The sequence below is a fragment of the Melanerpes formicivorus genome, unplaced genomic scaffold (genome assembly GCF_026170545.1).
Source record: "Melanerpes formicivorus ecotype bairdi unplaced genomic scaffold, bMelFor1.0.p_v2 SCAF_122, whole genome shotgun sequence".
Classification (NCBI taxonomy): domain Eukaryota; kingdom Metazoa; phylum Chordata; class Aves; order Piciformes; family Picidae; genus Melanerpes; species Melanerpes formicivorus.
In genome coordinates this window covers 254,248-266,747 of record NW_027142474.1, presented here as the reverse complement: position 1 = coordinate 266,747, position 12,500 = coordinate 254,248, and positions in this window count along the sequence as shown.

Sequence of the window (12,500 nt, the reverse complement as noted above, 5' to 3'; positions counted from 1 at the left end):
TGGTTTGGGTTGGAAGGGACCTCAGAGATCAGCCAGTTCCAACCCTGCCTTGGGCAGGGACGCTTTCCACCACAGAACCAGAGAGGATTTTTTGTTTGGCAAAGCTCTCTAAGATCACTGAGTCCAACCAGCAGCCCAACCCCACCGTGGCCACTCAGTCATTGTCCCCAGGTGCATTGTTCACACACTTCTGGAGCACCCCAGGGCTGGTGACTCCACCAGCTCCCTGGGCAAGCCATTCCATCAACTCTCCTGGCTGCTGACCTTTTTCTGAGGGAAAATCTCACATCTTTATTGCCTCCTTGTGAATTCAGCAGGATTTATGTGCAGCCATCTTTCACCAGAGTTATTCAACAGGCAGCTTGGTGTCTTTCCTGTGCTAGCTTCACACTTGTATGAAATCAGAATCAGCACAGAATCACAGAGGGTTAGGGGCTGGGAGGGACCTCCAGAGATCATCCAGGCCAACCCCCTGCCAGAGCAGGGGCACCCAGAGCAGCTCACACAGAACACAGCCGGGTGGGGTTGGAATAGCTCCACAGAGGGAGACTCCACAGCCCCCTGGGCAGCCTGCTCCAGACCTCTGGCACCCTCACACTCAGAAGAAATTCTTTCTTCTGTTTCCATGGCACTTCCTCTGCCTCAGCTTCCACCACTGCCCCTTGGGCTGGCATTGGGCAGCCCCCAGCAGAGCCTGGCTCCAGCCTCTGGGCACTGCCCCTGCACAGCTTTAGTACCAGCAAGGAGCTCACCTCTCAGGCTCCTCCTCTCCAAGCTCCAGAGCCCTCAGCTCCCTCAGGCTCTCCTCCTGAGGAAGCTCTTCCACTGCCTGCAGCATCTCTGGGGCTCTGTGCTGGACTCTCTCCAGCACTTCCCTGAGCTCCTTCTTGAGCTGAGGGGCCCAGAACTGGACACAAGCTTCCAGATATGGAGATGAACAACAGGGCAGCTGTTTGCATGCTTGTTTTGCCTGTATCAACAAACCTGCTTGAGGTTAGAGCTCCTTTTAGGAGCTGCCTGCCAGCACCTGAAGGCATCCTGCAGGAAGGCTGCAGAGAGACTTTTGCTGAGGGGTTCTAGAGCCAGGCCAAGGGGCAATGGTTTGGAGCTGAGGCTCCAGAGGAGGCTATGGAAATGCTCAGGGGGTTGGAGCAGCTGTGCTGTGAGCACAGGCTGAGGGAGCTGGGGGTGTTCAGCCCCAGAGAGGAGAAGGCTCCAGGGAGACCTCAGAGCAGCCTGCCAGGACCTGAAGGGAGCTGCAAGGATGGAGAGAGACTGCTCCCAAAGGCCTGCAGGGACAGGATGATGATAAATGGTTTGAAATGAGAGCAGAGCAGATTGAGATTGGATGTGAGGAACAAGTTCTGCACCAGGAGGCTGCTGGAACACTGCAGCAGGTTGTCCAGGGAGGTGGCTGAGGCTCCATCCCTGGAGCTATTCAAGGTGAGGCTGGAGAGGGCTCTGGGCAACCTGCTCTGGTTGGGGATGTCCCTGCTGAGTGCAGAGGGTTGGACTGGATGAGCTCTGGAGGTCCCTTCTGGCCTGGACCATTATCCTATGACTTTTTTCTCCTGCTGCTTATGAAAGGAAGCACAACCAAACATCATCCAGCAGCAGGAGCCCCCAGTTCCACCCCAGCCCCCCCCCCCCCCCCCCCCCCCCCAGGATACAAAACATCAGCTCCATTCCCACCAGAAGTTTAATTTTCCCAACTGAAGCAATCCCAGGAGCGAGGGCAGAGCAAATCTTTAATGTTTGTGGTTGCCTGTTTGTTTATTTTAATTTGGAGGGCTTTGATGAGGAAATATTAATATCTGGGAGCTGCCCTGGGATTTGCTTTGTGTTGCGGAATCCAAGGGGTCAGTACATCTGTTGGGGACTGGTGGTGCTTAAGAGATGATGGTACAAGACATATGGTTTAATCAGGAGGGTATTTAAGCCTTTTTTGATCTGCTTAAGAATTCAATGGTTTGGGTTGGTGTGTTTTTTTTTCTTTCCCCCCCCTCCCCTCCTTCTTCTCATTTGAGGAACCCTCTGCTTCTGCCTCCTGACACCCAGCACGAAGCATTAATGCAGCAAAGCTCAGTGCATTAAACATGGACTGAGGGGGTTGGAGGAGTGGGGGAAAATAACCCAAATTACATAACTCTGAGTAAAAGCCAAGCATGGGCACAGAAGATTTCACCTCCTCATGGGGAGAAACTTCTCTACACTTTTGTAACCCAGCTCTGAGGAACGGTGAGAAGGCTGAGAGGGATCTGATCAATGCCTATCAATAGCTGAGGGTGAGGGCAGGCAGGAAGGGAGGGACAGGGACAGGAAGTTCTACATGGGACAGCAGTGTGCCCTGGGGGCCAAGAAGGACAAGGGGATTCTGGGGGCATTCAGAGGAGTGTGGGCAGCAGAGCCAGGGAGGTTCTCCTCCCCCTCTGTTCTGCCCTGCTGAGACCTCACCTGGAATATTGCATCCAGCTCTGAGCTCCCCAGGTCAGGAGGGACAGGGATCTGCTGGAGAGAGTCCAAGGGAGGAATACAAGGATGAGGAAGGGACTGGAGACTGCCTGGGGAGGCTGAGGGTCCTGGGGCTGTTCAGTCTGGAGAGGAGAAGGCTGAGAGGGATCTGATCAATGTCTATCAATAGCAGAGGGCTGGGGGTCAGGAGGGAGGGGACGGGGCCAAGCTCTGCTCAGCTGCACCCTGGGATAGGACAAGAGGCACTGGATGGAAAGTGCAGCCCAGGAGGCTCCAGCTCAGCAGGAGGAGGAACTTCTGCCCTGGGAGGCTGCCAGAGGCCTGGAGCAGGCTGCCCAGAGAGGTTGTGGAGTGTCCTTGTCTGGAGCCTTTGCAGCCCTGTCTGGATGTGTTCTGTGTGCCCTGTGCTGGGTTCTGTGCTCCTGCTCTGGTAGGGGACTTGGACTGGAAGCTCTCCAGAGGTCCCTTCCAATTCTTAACATCCTGTGATGGGGCCTCAGCTGCCTCCCTGGGCAGCCTGTTCCATGTTCCACTGGAGACTGAGGCTGGTTGGAGCAGCACAAGAGGGTGATGTGAAATCTGCTGGAAGCTCAGCCAGCAGGTATCCCCTTCCAGCAGTGCTGCTCTTTCCTCTGTGCTCCTGGGGCTCATCCAAGTGTTCAACAGAAGCTAAGCATCCAAACACCAAAGTGCAGTCTGAGAGGGGATCTGATCAATGCTGATCAATACTTCAAGGGTGGGTGCCAGGAGGATGGGGCCAAGCTGTGTTCAGTGGTGCCCATGGACAGGCCAAGGGGTAAGGGGCACAAGCTTGAACACCAGAAGTTCCATCTGAACCTGAGCAGGAGGAACATTAAGGGTGAAGGAGGAGCCCTGCAGCAGGCTGCCCAGAGAGGTGGTGGAGTCTCCATCTCTGAAGTCCTTCCAAACCCACCTGGATGTGCTCCTGTGGGACCTTCTCTAGGTGACCCTCCCTTGACAGGGGGCTTGGACACAAAGATCTTGTGGGGTCCCTTCCAACCCCTTCCCCTTGTGTGGTTCTTGTAGGTCATCACAGAGGGGTAGGGAGGAACAAAAATCCACATCAAACCCAAAATCCCAACAAAAAACCACCCCATCCCCCCCAGCAAAGCCTGAAATTACAAGTTATTACTAAGCAAGTCCTGCTTTATAGATGAGCTGATTATGGCCCGGGGGGAGGGGGGGGGCGGTTTGGAATAAATAAAGAAATGGCAAGTAAAAAGTTAATTCAAGAGTATTAACTTGCAGAGTCTTAAAGATGAGCTTTAGTCTTTAATAATAATCAAGGCTACAAAACAAACCAAGAGAAGGGATAAAAAAAAAAAACCCCAACCAAACACATATCAGCTTGGGGCTGAGCCCCCAGATGTCAGACCAGGAAGGGCTGGCTCTGATGATCTGGAGGAGGCGATGGAGTCCAGCAGCAGTAAGTCTGCAGGTGACACCAAGCTGGGGGCATGTGTGGATCTGTTGGAGGGTAGGAGAGCTCTGCAGAGGGACCTTGCCAGGCTGCACAGATGGGCAGAGCCCAACAGGATGGCATTCAACAAGTCCAAGGGTTGGGTGCTGCAGTGTGGCCACACCAACCCCATGCAGTGCTGCAGGCTGGGGACAGAGTGGCTGAGAGCAGGCAGGCAGAGAGGGCCCTGGGGGGAGTGGTTGACATTTTGTCTGTCTGTCACAGGGCACCATGGAAAAGAGCTTGGAACCATCTTCTTGCCCCCCACCCTTCAGCTATCTGTAACCATTGCTCAGATCCCCTCTCACCCTTCTCCCTTCCAGGCTAATCAGTTGCCCAGGGAGGGGCTTGAGGCCCCAGCCCTGGAGATATTCAAGGTGAGGCTGGAGAAGGCTGTGAGCAGCCTGCTCTAGGGGAGGATGTGCCTGCTGAGTGAAGAGGAGTTGGGATGGACGATCTTGGAGGTCCCTTCCACCCCAAACCATTCCATGATCTTGGAGGTCCCTTCCAACACAACCCATTCTATGATCACTGAGGTCCCTTCCACCCCAAACCATTCCTTGATTCTGTGATCACTGAGGTCCCTTCCAACACAACCCCTTCTATGATTCCATGACATCTATGGTCCCTTCCAACCCATTCCATGATGCTATGATCTTCAAGGTCCCTTCCAACCCATTCTATGCTTCTGTGATCTTCTAGGTCCCTTCCAACCCAACCCTTTCTATGCTTCTGTGATCTTCAAGGTCCCTTCCAACCCAACCCTTTCCATGTTTCTATGATCTTTGAGGTCCCTTCCAACTCAACCCTTTCCATGCTTCTATGATCTTCAAGGTCCCTTCCAACCCATTCTATGCTTCTGTGATCTTCAAGGTCCCTTCCAACCCAACCCTTTCCATGTTTCTATGATCTTCAAGGTCCCTTCCAACCCAACCCTTTCCATGCTCCTATGATCTTCAAGGTCCCTTCCAACCCATTCTATGCTTCTGTGATCTTCTAGGTCCCTTCCAACCCAACCCTTTCTATGCTTCTGTGATCTTCAAGGTCCCTTCCAACCCAACTGTGACCGTTTGAGGCTGTGCCTTTAAGAAAGGGAATATGGTGGACGGATGTTGGTAAACGGAAAGAATAATCTAAACTAATTTCATTGGAAGAGTGGGAGGAAGCACCTTCTGAACTGGGAGTGAACTGGGCATTCCAGCACTTCTCTATCAGTCTTGCTTCCGCCTCTCCACAGTGCAGCAGCTCTGTCTGTGCTGGGCTTTCTGCCAAGGCTTTGGCCTTGAGAACTGATAAAGGCCTGTATTAACTCCTTTCCAATTAACACAAACTGCTTCTAACTTTTTTTTTCCTCTCTTTTCTTTCTCTTTCTATCCCACTCTGGGGAAAGGGGGAAAGAGGGGAGAGCGGAGGTGGGAAACCCCCCTCAGCAGAGGGGGGAACTCTCATTTCTGTGTTATTCTGTTGTATATCTTTGTATATATTGTAAATACTGTAAATTTGTATATATTCCCCTGCATATCCTGCATTGCTTTGTAAATATGAAGCTCCACTGCTTTGCTAATTCAGCTTGTGAGGGTTTTTTTTTTTCCTTTCCCTTCAATTTTCTTTCCCTTTACCTTACAAGGGGGAAGGGAGGAGGCTTCTTGGCCTTACCCTTCCAAACCCACCACACCAACCCTTTCCATGTTTCTATGATCTTTGAGGTCCCTTCCAACTCAACCCTTTCCATGCTTCTATGATCTTCAAGGTCCCTTCCAACCCAACCCTTTCCATGCTTCTGTGATCTTCAAGGTCCCTTCCAACCCAACCCTTTCCATGCTTCTATGATCTTCAAGGTCCCTTCCAACCCAACCATTTCCATGCTTCTATGATCTTCAAGGTCCCTTCCAATCCATTCCATGCTTCTGTGATCTTTGAGGTCCATTTCAACCCAACCCTTTCCATGCTTCTGTGATCTTCAAGGTCCCTTCCAACCCAACCCTTTCCATGCTTCTGTGATCTTTGAGGTCCCTTCCAGCCCAAGCCCTTCTCTGATTCTTTGGGCTTTTTTTTTGTCACACTGAGGTTTCCCTTCATGGCTTTTTAGATTGACCAATTGCTTTGAAACCTTTTATTGGGCTCTGGCTTTTTAATTAGATTGCAGCCATTGTTTTCTCTTATCAGAAGTCCTCTCATGGTCAGGGAAGATTTAGATTTGGGGTTTTATTCCCCTCTAAAAAGCTTTGATTTTTGTGCTGATGATCAGCAGCTCCCCACTGCTTGCTTTCCAGCAGGTTTATGTCTGTCTACCTCATCCATGGGAAACAAATAGCCCAGGCAGGATGTCCTCTGAGCATCTTAAGTAAATAATGGAGATGGATAAATGAAAGTTACTAAATCAAGATGAAATACATTTCCAAAGCTCTGTCAGCCTGGGGCTTTCAAGCCTGAGGGGAAGCAAAATTGATCAGCTGGTCACAGTCCAAGGTCAAAGGGCTGAAGCAGAGACTACACTTAGGTAAATGACATGGGTGAAATAATAAGGGGGTGGTGGTGTGGAAGAGTTTTCATCCCAAAGGGGAAAAAAAGAAGCAAGGGATTTGTGTGTGTGGAGCAGTGTGGGGCTGAGGTGGTGCAGAGACTTTTAGTGCCTGCTCTTTGGGCATCTCCTTAGGAAAAAAGGAAGCCCTTTGGGGCAGAATTCATCCTGCTCTGCACTTCTCTTCAGACTTTATTTCCCCAGGTCCACTTAAAATCTCACCACAGACTCCCCAGGCTTTGCAGGATCAGAGATGATCATAGAGTCATAGAATTGTCAGGGCTGGAAGGGAGCTCAAGGCTCAGCCAGTCCCAAGCCCCCTGCCATGGGCAGGGACACCTCACACCACAGCAGGTTGCTCACAGCCACATCCAGCCTGGCTGCAAACACTTCCAGGCAGGAGGCTTCCACCACCTCCCTGGGCAGCCTGTGCCAGGCTCCCACCACCCTCATGGGCAACAACTTCTTCCTCACATCCAAGATGAATCTACCCACTTCTAGGTTTGCTCTAATCCCCCCAGTCCTATCACCCCTGACACCCTCAGAAGTCCCTCCCCAGCTTTCTTGGAGCCCCCTGCAGATACTGGAAGGCCACAAGAAACTTTCCTGGGAGCCTTCTCCTCTCCAGCCTGCACAACCCCAACTCCCTCAGTCTGTCCTCACAGCAGAGCAGCTCCAGCCCCCTGCTCATCCTCGTGGACACTTCCAGCACCTCCAGATCTTTCTTGCAATGAGGGCTCAGAGATGGTGGTTCAGAGAATGGGTTGGTTTGGAAGGGACCTTCAAGATCATCTACTTCCAGCTCTCCTACCATGGACAGGGACACCTCCCACCAGCCCAGGTTGCTCAGGGCCTCATCCAGCCTGGCCTTGAGCACCTCCCTGGAGAGATTTCAACAGAGAGTTACAAAGATGTTCAGGGCTCTGGAGCATCTTCCTCATGAGGAAAGGCTGAGACACCTGAGGCTGTTTAGCCTGGAGAAGAGAAGGCTGAGAGGGGACCTGATCAATGTCTATCAATACCTGAAGGGTGTCTGTCAAGAGGATGGAGTCAGGCTCTTCCCAGTGCAGCCCAGTTGGTAGGACAAGGCTCAGTGGACATAAATTCAATCACAGGAAGCTCCACCTCAACATGAGGAGAAACTTCTTTGCTTTGAGGCTGCTGGAGGCCTGGAGCAGGCTGCCCAGAGAGGTTGTGGAGTCTCCTGGTCTGGATAGGTTCCAAACCCACCTGGATGTGTTCCTGTGTGAGCTGCCCTGGGTGGTCCTGCTTTGCAGAGGGGTTGGACTCATTGATTTCTGGAGGTCCCTCCCAACCCCTAGCCTACCTTGAGTCTGTGAAGGGCTCTTGCCCTCAGGATTAACTAAGAATCACACATCTGAGTGAGGTTTTGATTACAGGAGGCTCTGACAGCAGTGCCACTACCAGATGCAAGGCTGAGCCAAAGCAGGCTGCCAGCAGTGCAAAGAAACAATTGATCCTTTCACTCAGCCAGGGGCAGCACAGCATCATTATTAATTATGGCATCTCTACTGGGCATTCTGATTGTTAATTATTTCATCTGTATTGATCATTCTGATTGTTAATTATTTCATCTGTATTGGTTGTTCTGATCATCAGAGATTACATCTTTATTGGTCTTTAAGATTAAACCTCCAGCCCTGGAGGTTTTGAAGGCCAGGCTGGATGTGGCTCTGGGCAACTTGATCTGGTGTGAGGTGTCCCTGCCTACGGCAGGGGGAGTGGGACTGGATGATCCTTGGGGGTCCCTTCCAACCCTAATAATTCTGTGATTCTATTATCTGTATTGCTCTGATTCCATCTGTATTGGCCATGAGGATCATTAATCATTTAATCTGTATTGATCATCATGATCTTTACTGATTCCACCTGTGTTGATCATGGTGATCATTACTGATTTCATCTCCTTTGGCCATTATGATCTTTACTGATTCCACCTGTGTTGATCATGGTGATCATTACTGATTTCATCTCCATTGGCCATTATGATCTTTACTGATTGCATCTGTCTTGGTCCCTATGATCTTTACTGATTCCATCTGTCTTGGTCCCTATGATCATTACTGATTCCATCTGTATTCCTCATTATGCTCACTACTGATTTCATTTTTATTGGCCATGATGATCATTACTGATTCCATCTGTCTTGGTCACTATGATCATTACTTATGCCATCTGTCTTGGTAATTGTGATCATTATTTCATCTGTTTTGGTCATTATGACCATTTCTGCTTTCATCTGCATTGGTCACTGTGATCACAGAATCATAGAATCAGTCAGGGTTGGATGGGACCACAAGGATCATCTGGTTCCAACCCCCCTGCCATGATTTCACCTTAATTGGCCACTATGATCATTACTGATTCCATCTGTATTGCTCACTATGGCCACTAATTACTTCATCTGCATTGGTAATGATAATCATTAACTCTTTCATCTCTATTGGTTATTATGCTCATTAGTGATTTCATCTTTATTGGTCACTATTATCATTGCTGATTCCATCAGGTTGAGTTGATCAGATGGTGTTGGGTGATGGGAAGGGCTTGATGATCTTGAAGGTCTTTTCCAACCTGGTTAATCCTAATATCATCTCTCCTCTCCTCTCCTCTCCTCTCCTCTCCTCTCCTCTCCTCTCCTCTCCTCTCCTCTCCTCTCCTCTCCTCTCCTCTCCTCTCCTCTCCTCTCCTCTCCTCTCCTCTCCTCTCCTCTCCTCTCCTCTCCTCTCCTCTCCTCTCCTCTCCTCTCCTCTCCTCTCCTCTCCTCTCCTCTCCTCTCCTCTCCTCTCCTCTCCTCTCCTCTCCTCTCCTCTCCTCTCCTCTCCTCTCCTCTCCTCTCCTCTCCTCTCCTCTCCTCTCCTCTCCTCTCCTCTCCTCTCCTCTCCTCTCCTCTCCTCTCCTCTCCTCTCCTCTCCTCTCCTCTCCTCTCCTCTCCTCTCCTCTCCTCTCCTCTCCTCTCCTCTCCTCTCCTCTCCTCTCCTCTCCTCTCCTCTCCTCTCCTCTCCTCTCCTCTCCTCTCCTCTCCTCTCCTCTCCTCTCCTCTCCTCTCCTCTCCTCTCCTCTCCTCTCCTCTCCTCTCCTCTCCTCTCCTCTCCTCTCCTCTCCTCTCCTCTCCTCTCCTCTCCTCTCCTCTCCTCTCCTCTCCTCTCCTCTCCTCTCCTCTCCTCTCCTCTCCTCTCCTCTCCTCTTTCTTCTCTTATTCTATTCTATTCTATTCTACTTTTATTCTATTCTATTCTACTTTTATTCTATTCTATTCTACTTTTATTCTATTCTATTCTATTCTACTTTTATTCTATTCTATTCTATTCTACTTTTATTCTATTCCATTCCATTCCTCACTGATTCCCTGTGTATTGCTCACTCTGACCATTACTGATTCCCTCTTTCTCTTCACCTTAACCCTGAGTGCATTCTTGGCCAGCTCTCCCCTTTTCATCCCAAGGTGCTTCCTGCCTCCCCTTCTAGCCGGAACCAAACCCCTCTGGCTCGTTTCAGAGCTCCATCCCCCAGCTGGAGCCGGAATTCCCTCCCTGCTCTGCCATCCTGCTCTCTCCTGCACGCCAGCCAAACTTCCAGCTCCAGGTTGCTCTGCCATTTATTAAATATTTGAGCCAGAAAGAGACATTCAGAAGGGCCTTCAGCCTAGGAGGACGATTGAAAAGCCCCCCTCTAAAGGCAGGAAATATCTTATTAATTCATTAAGTCAAACTGCTTGTATCTACACTTGTATGACTAGAATTATGGTTCATTAACTTCATTTCTTTATATGAGTTAATTAGCTCAGAGGAGGCCAGAAATTAATTACCAGCTTATATAGTTTGTGCAGAATGGCATTCTGTTTATTTAGTTTCTCCTATTAACTTTTAATCTCTCCAAACAATAAAAGGAGGTAATTAGTATTTTATAAACAACAAAAAAAAAAAAAGGGGAGGGAAAAATGAAAGCAACAAAGGCAAAATGATTTGCCCAAGAGAGGGAAGCTCCTGCCTGGAACCTGAGAGTTGTGTGGTTCCAGTTGGAGACTCTCTTCACTGGTAAGTAGAAGCAAGAAAAGAGGAGATGGAAAACGGAGGTGGGCTCAAGGCAGGGCTCTGCAATCCATCATGAAACAGAAGCTACCTCCTAGTACCTCTCAGGGCAGAGAAACTCAGCCCTGGAAAAGTTTCCAGCTGCTTGCAAATAATTGCCCAGCTCCTGGGAGAGCTTCAGTGAAGGGCAGGAAGAGAGGGGGTTAGAATCATGGAGTCACAGAATGGTAGAGAGGGGGAAGGGACCTCTGGAGATCACTGAGTCCAACACCCCTGCCAGAGCAGGGTCACCCAGGGCAGGTCACCCAGGAGCATATTCAGGAGGGGTTTGAATGTCTCCAGCTCCCTCAGCCTGTCCACACAGCAGAGATGCTGCAGCCCTTGGATCATCTTTTTGGCCTCCTGTGGGCTTCATCCTACAGGTCAATGTCCTTCTTATGTTGGGGACACCAGATCTGGATGCAGGGTGGGGTCTCAGTGGAGCAGAGTCAGGGAGCAGAATCCCTTCCCTGGACCTGCTGGCCACAAAGACTGATACAGCAGTTTGTATTGGAAGGGACCTTTAAGTTCATCCAGTTCCAACTCCCTGCCATGGGCTGGGACACTTCCCACCAGCCCAGCTTGCTCAAGGCCTCATCTAACCTGGCCTTGAACATCTTCAGGGAGGAGGCAGCCACAGCCTTCCTGGGCAACCTGTGCCAGTGTCTCACCACCCTCACTCTCAAGAATTTCTTCTTCATCTCCACTCTCAATCTGCCTTCCTCCATCTTAATCCTTTCTCCTCCTCCCGTCCAAACCTGAAGTTTAGTCTTCCTCCTCCCTCCCAAATCTTCAGATTGATCCTTTGCTGCTGCTCCTGCACTGCCAGCCTGCCCCTGTCTAGCCAACATCCTCAGACTGCCTGACTCCATTCCTTTTTTTACAGGCAGCAGTAACCCAATCTTAGCAGCAGCTCCCTGCAGCCCCCCTCCTGCCTGCTTTTTGCTTACACTTTCCTACCCTTCAGCCCTTCCTAACCTTCTGTTCCTATCGTTTTTCACTGCAACCTTCTGCAGCTTGGCCCATTTTAGTAACTCTGCTGTAGGATATTTGTATGAAGAAATGAGGTGCAGCAAGCACAGTGTGCCCTGCTGAGCTATCAGAGCATGACAGAGGTCATCTTGATGAAGAGGGAGGATGAGGGGAGAATCACAGAATTAACCAGGTTGCAAAAGACCTCAGAGATGATCAGGTCCAACCTATCACCCAACCAAAACAACTCAACCATGTCACCAAGTGCCTCATCCAGGCTCTTCCTAAACACCTCCAGTGATGGTGACTCCACCACCTCCCTGGGCAGCACATTCCAATGGCCAGCCTCTCTTGCTGGGAAAAATTTCTTCCTAACATCCAACCTGAACCTTTCCTGGTTCAGCTTGAGACTGTGTCCTCTTGTTCTGCCCCTCTGCTCTGCTCAGCCCCTACCTGCAGCACTGCCTCCAGCTCTGGGAACCCCAACACAAGAAGGACCTGGAGCTGCTGGAGAGGCTCCAGAGGAGGCCATGAGGATGATCACAGGGCTGCATATCCTCCCCTGTGGGGACAGGCTGAGAGAGTTGGGGCTGTTCAGCCTGGAGAGGAGAAGGCTCCAGGGAGACCTCAGAGAGGCCTTCCAGTGCCTGATGGGGCTCCAGGAGAGCTGGGGAGGGACTTTGGACAAGCGCTGGGAGTGCCAGGATGAGGAACAATGGCATTGAGCTGGGAGAGGAGCGATTGAGACTGGAGATGAGGAAGAAATCCTTGAGAGTGAGGTTGGGGAGACACTGGCACAGGTTGCCCAGGGAGGCTGTGGATGTCTCCTGCCTGGAGGTGTTCAGGACCAGGCTGAATGAGGCCTTGAGCAACCTGGGGCTGGTGGGAGGGGTCCCTGCCCATGGCAGAGGGGTTGGAGCTGGAGGATCTTTGTGGTCCCTTCCAACCCAACCCACTCTGTGAT